The following is a 6,000-nucleotide window of genomic DNA, read 5'->3' on the forward strand; positions in this document are numbered from 1 at the left end:
TTTGTGCATGTGAAGCATTTGCAACAGGCCCTTTGTTATAGTGTATACTATAACAACAGCAGCTGTTATGGTATACAGTATAACATGCAACAGTGAATGTGGTTACAGTACATTGTTTTGAAGTTACTGGAAGACCTTTTTTTTATTCATGACCTTTATTTCACCAGGAAGTCCCATGACTATCAAAATCTATTTTACAAGATTTAACTAACCTGCCAAACATGTTCAGCAACATTAACTTCTGACTTCTAATATGGAAATATTAAGTTATTCTTTGCACTGTGATCTCCTAATGGTAACCTCTTTCATATTACAAAAAGTCATTTGACCTATTGTTCTCAATAAAACATTGAAACACTGAAAGCTTTGAAGCCTTTTTTGTTGCTTATTTGACAACATTTCCAGAATTTTCTTTATATCCAAATATATATCTGTCTATAGGGTCTATGGCTAAAATGCATCTGAAATATACATCCATTCACTTCTGCTTATCCATTTTCAGGGTTGCGGGGCAATAGGCGGGGTACACCGTGGACAGGTCACCAGTCTGTCGCAGGGCTAACACATAGACATAGACAATAATTTGCACTCACATTCATACCTGCATTCACACCTATGGGCAATTTAGAGATTTCAATTAACCTATCTCCACTAACTGCATGTCTTTGGACTGTGGGAGGAAGCCAGAGTTCCTGGAGAGAACCCACGCAAACACGGGGAAAACATGCAAACTCCACACAGAAAGACCCTGGCCTGATGGTGGAACTGAACTCAGGACCTTCTTGCTATGAGGCAACTAACCACCGTGCCAATGCTGAAATTAAAATAACCAAATTTCACTAATTTTGGATCGCTTCAAGCAAAAACTGAAACCTTAAATTGTTGGTTGGTTAGTTTCCATAATATGGTCTGAGATCAGTTCTAAGGACAAAAGTTCTTCACCGAAATCACAAATGACCAAAATACATTTTGACCCATGAATTTGTGTCAAAACGGGGGGGTGGGGGTGCTAATTTCCAGCGGCCCTTCATCCTAAACTATCCATCCGGTTGGATGAAACTGGGCTACTAATTATATTATCTTTATTTGACCTTTTGACCTTTATACTGATTTTGGATTTGAGCGTCCAAGTAGAAGGAAAATTTTAATGCTGCAAAGTAAAGTTGCATGTTTTTATAAATATATTTAAATATGCCACAAGTAAGTAAGTCTTTCACAATACTGTGACTCAGTGAAATGCGTATAACATGGCATTTCCCCTGTTGGTGCCCTACGATGTTAAATCATTCAATTAGCATGTTTGTACTGATATCCAAAGACAGACAAGTGATGAAGTATCGACGTGTCATAATATTCTGGGTAATTGATGAAACTTACGCTTCTCTGCGACACCTGGCCCGGCAGGCTGGGTTTTCAACACACAACTTCAGTACGGCGTTTGTGAACTGACGTTGAGAAACCCTGTTAAGCTTTCTAATATCCTTGTATAATGTCCTTTTTATATTTACCTTTTCTAAATTTTTTATTGTTAAGTAATGTAGATAAGTCAGTTATATGAAAATGAAAAGAGATGAGACATCATCATCATTATTATCCAAACTCATAAAAACATGTACATAACAGCCAAATGTTAAAAAAAAAGTTTGCTAAAAAAGCTAATATCTTTAAAGCTGGTTATGATCCACATAAGGGCCTATGTAATTATTTAATTAACACCAGTCCTCTCGTTCTGCCATGAAAAAGGCTTCCAACTGATATTTTGTCACTAATGGCATGCCATTTTTTATTTAAACTATTCTATTAAATACTATTATTTGAATATTACTACAGCATTGTGTAGTTCATAATGGCCGAGCACTCGTTATCCTCAGCTTAACTGAAATGAACCGCCGCCGCCTCTGATGTCCAACACGAGCCAGCCGCCGCCAGGCGTCCAACAAAGGCTTCGCTTCATGTGAGCTTTGTCTGACCTCACTGAGCTCTGCCATGCAAACTAGACAATTAGTTTGCATGCTCGTGATTGCATGCAAATACAATAACTGCTTTTCACCTGACTCTGTTCTCAGAGCTGTTTCGCACTGTTGTCGAGCATAATATTGACGCTGCGTATCTGTCGTGTTTGCACGTGCCAGCGTGTTCAGATAGTTAGTCTTATCTCTGTTAAAAGTAAGTCTGATGGGGTGATTCATTTCAACGAGGAGGGGTAATGAAAACATTTAAAAGAAATCTTTGTGGAAGCCAAATGCTAAATGGAATCATTCACTCTGAGCTCTATCTTTCCACCCATAATTCTTACTTCACTGCAACTGATTACATTGTGCTCCAAGCTGTGAGTATACTTTTTTCAGCGTGCATGAAGAAAGCATAAACAGCGTTTGCAGATCGAGCACGCTGATAAAAACCAAGCGATTTGAGCTATTTTAGTGTCTCACCCGTGCATCCACTCATCTCAAACTTCCAGGGGAAACTGCAAAAGGTAATCTCATTTGTAATGTGTGACAGCTTATTTGCAAGTGTGTACACTGGCAATTTTTTAATGGGCCCGCCAGTAATTCTTCTTCCACTCTTAAAGCTGATTTCACAAAGACACCCTGGAACAGTTTAGATGACACATTGCCATCGCCTGTGAACTCAAGTTATCAATCAAACCCCAATTAACATGCTTGGTTAGAGGAAATCAGGGGTTCTTTGATGTTTGGCACTTAGGGACTGGGGCTACGCATGTCACAGAAATGATGGGCTTCAATTTTATCCACAACATACGAGAAGAAACGCGCTCACAGGCAGAGTCCAGCACAGCAGACACATCAGAGTTGGAGTTTTTGATCCAACTTGGTCCTGTTTTACTCATTTTAACTGGAGACAAGAATTACAACAAACAGGGAAAACAATCTCATGTCAAGTTTTAGCGTTTCAATTGTTCCAGCATCGGATATCCTGTTTTATCTGCTGGTTGTAACACCGTCTTCTCCCCCACACCACTTCCTCTGAAGTAGGTGAAACTCAAACATTATACCGAAGGCAGCTGCTGCACGGGCGACGTGTACTTCCTCAAAAAAGTGTGAGTGAAAGGATCTATTTAGCGCCTGCGTGCTGAATAAGAAAACAAGAAACCAACTGTCATCTAAATGCTGCACCCCTAGTTTCATAAAGGCTCCGTTTTCAGGAATTAGAGGCTGACGATGAGGTCATGCAGGTTACATCCTGGCAAGTGAAACCAACACGAGTGGAGTGATGTTTTTGTACATAATGTCATTTGGTTCCCGACTGCAGTCATTATCAGAAGGCAGGGAGTGCATGTGCACAAAAACAGCACTGAGATCTTTGGAGAAAGGAAACAAAAACAACAAATGTGTCTGGGAACTATGCACGCTCTGTTAATTAGAGCTCAGATAGCAGAGATTAGTCCTCATGCACAACCATATTACAGAGTCATGCCAAATAAGGAAAAACAAAAGTAGGAGACAGGCACACTCACTACAAAAACAATGTCCCAAAGCTACTAATCAAACAACTCCCGATCTAGATCCAGACCTCAGATTACACTAATGAATTCTAATTCTTATGTTTTAGCATGTAAATATGTATTAAAATTGCAGACAGAGAAATCTCTGCCTACAGCAAAGGTTTTTAGCATAAATGATGCATACTTGTGAGCCTCACGCTGCACCTTTGAAATGCATTTAAAGCAGCCGGATTTTGTCGTCATATCCCGAAATCATCTTTTTTGAGATTTCTACCATTTAACATGGCTTCTCCCCCCCCCACCCCCCCACCCCAGTGAAAACGATTAAGCGTCTCACCCACAGCAGAGCAGTTAAGCACAATGCCTGGCTGATATTATCAACCAAAAACCTATTTTTTTTACAGCATGGTGTCAGTGACAATGTGAAACACAATTATAAAACTGATTTTTAAAAACCAAAGATATAAACGAACATACGCATGCACACAAAGGAGCAATCTTACTGTTGATATAAAAGATTTTCTATTGCAGCGACTGGTGCCAAATGGTAAAATATTTACAAGTGTAGGAAGTGGAGGTGGTGGTCGGGACTGTTTCTGGCAGAAAAATTAGATATATTTGCAGGGGTGTTTAATCTGTTTTTGCTCTGTACATAGAGGGCATTTGGCTTTAAAGCAAGTTTCTTGCTTGATCACAGAAGGACGACGGCCGGAGCAAGGTTGAACAATATCAAAATTCTGCATCTGTGATAGTAAGTGTTTGCCACCACAAATAATCAGTTGTGCCACACAAAAAAAGTCTATAGCAGCAAAATTATCATGCACTTGACTGAACAAGAGAACTTTTTTTTTCTTTTTGCCAATGAACAGCTTTTAATTTGCAAGAGGAAGAATGAGTCTTTTGTTTTTGCATAAAGTTACAACATCCAGCATGCCAGCGTGTTTGGAGGCTGTCAGGTGCAGAGGTGTCATGTGTGTATAATGAACATCTAAATACACAGAGAAAAGAAAAGCAAACAGAGGAGAAAGTCGCACAGGCCGGACGAGTGAGACGACTGCTTGTTCCAAAAACAACTCCCAATACGCTCATCCTGTGCAGTTTCAAGTTTTTGAATTCAGCAGCTGGAGGTTTGTTTTGCTGCTCACTTTGCAAAGATCGGAATGCCTTATTGTCTCAGATGTAATAACGATGATCCAGCATGTTCGGCCCACAAACGATGCTGTTGTTTTTGTGCTGTGAAACTCCAAACATGTAGGAATGTAACTGGGAGATTCCTAAAATCTGAGGGCATTGTGTAAAAACAACAGAACATCCAAACTAAACAACAATAGGATAGGTGAAGTTAACATTCAGGCCTGCTTAAAGATCGTAATCACTTACCTTAAAAGCAGGACAAAGCTGGATTTAATACACCAAAGTATTCTTACAACACGTCACTGTTTGTTCATCGTGTTCACTCAGAAACCCTGCAAAGCTTCACATTTTCCTCACTGCAACAGTCTCATTAATCATTCATATGCTGTTTGTCTACAGTAAAAGAATAGAAAAGCTGATAGGATAGAAAATCATGGAGGATAAAAGACAAAAAAAAAAAGAAATTTGTGAGAAACAGAAACTGGCAGCGTGACATAATTTTCTAGAGGCAGTTTGAAAAACATGTAAAAAAAATTTAAGTACTTAAAATGTTAAGTTTAAAAAGATTAAGATGGCCAGAAAGAGCTGGCGTTGGCATCTGATTGGCTTGAACTTGATAAATAAATAAAAATCAGGTAATGAATATGTAGATAATAAAGTGTTGGTGTTACCTGGTTAATTAGATTGTGAAATTTCTTTTATAATAAGTTAAATGTTAATCATTTTGGCCATTTGAGAGTCCTGGACAGTTAAAAGAGTGCAGTATGAGTAGGCTAAGCTGTGATGTCCATGGTAAGCAAGGTCAGGGGCAGCAGTTTGAATTAATCTGATGATGCTCTTTAGTATCACTGGTCTCATTCCACATTTATAGTATAGGGGTTGGACAGCAGCCATGATAGGTCATGTAACAGCTGTACATATATTGTAAAATGCAGCGGGTTAAATCCACAGAGAGCAGCAAACTGTTAGTGCAGCAGCATCAGCAACCCAGCTCTTCTGTGCACTAAGAAAATAGGTCCACTGCAGTTCACAGCAAAAAATACATTTTAGAAATTATTTTGTGGCGATTCAGTTTCCCCTGCTGCGCAGCAACAACAGATCCAAGGGTTCCCCCACTTGCCCAGTAACGCCTGGCTATCACACAAGGATGAACCAAGTATTCAAACTAATCAACAGCACAGTATTTCAGTTAAACAGCAATTAGCATAAAAGGCTTGACTTTATAAGGTCAGTTTTATGCTTTCTGATTCCAAACAAAAACAGCAATGAACCTGAAATTTGGCCTTCTGGTCTTTTAGCCTTGTGAAGCATTTTTATTCAGTTATGTGCTAAATTATATGGCTGCTGTGCGGCACAGACCTTGTAAGAGATTTGTGCTTCAGTTTTGGTGAGTGAAATTC

Source organism: Neolamprologus multifasciatus, chromosome 23 (assembly GCF_963576455.1).
Source record: "Neolamprologus multifasciatus chromosome 23, fNeoMul1.2, whole genome shotgun sequence".
In the NCBI taxonomy this organism is placed as follows: domain Eukaryota; kingdom Metazoa; phylum Chordata; class Actinopteri; order Cichliformes; family Cichlidae; genus Neolamprologus; species Neolamprologus multifasciatus.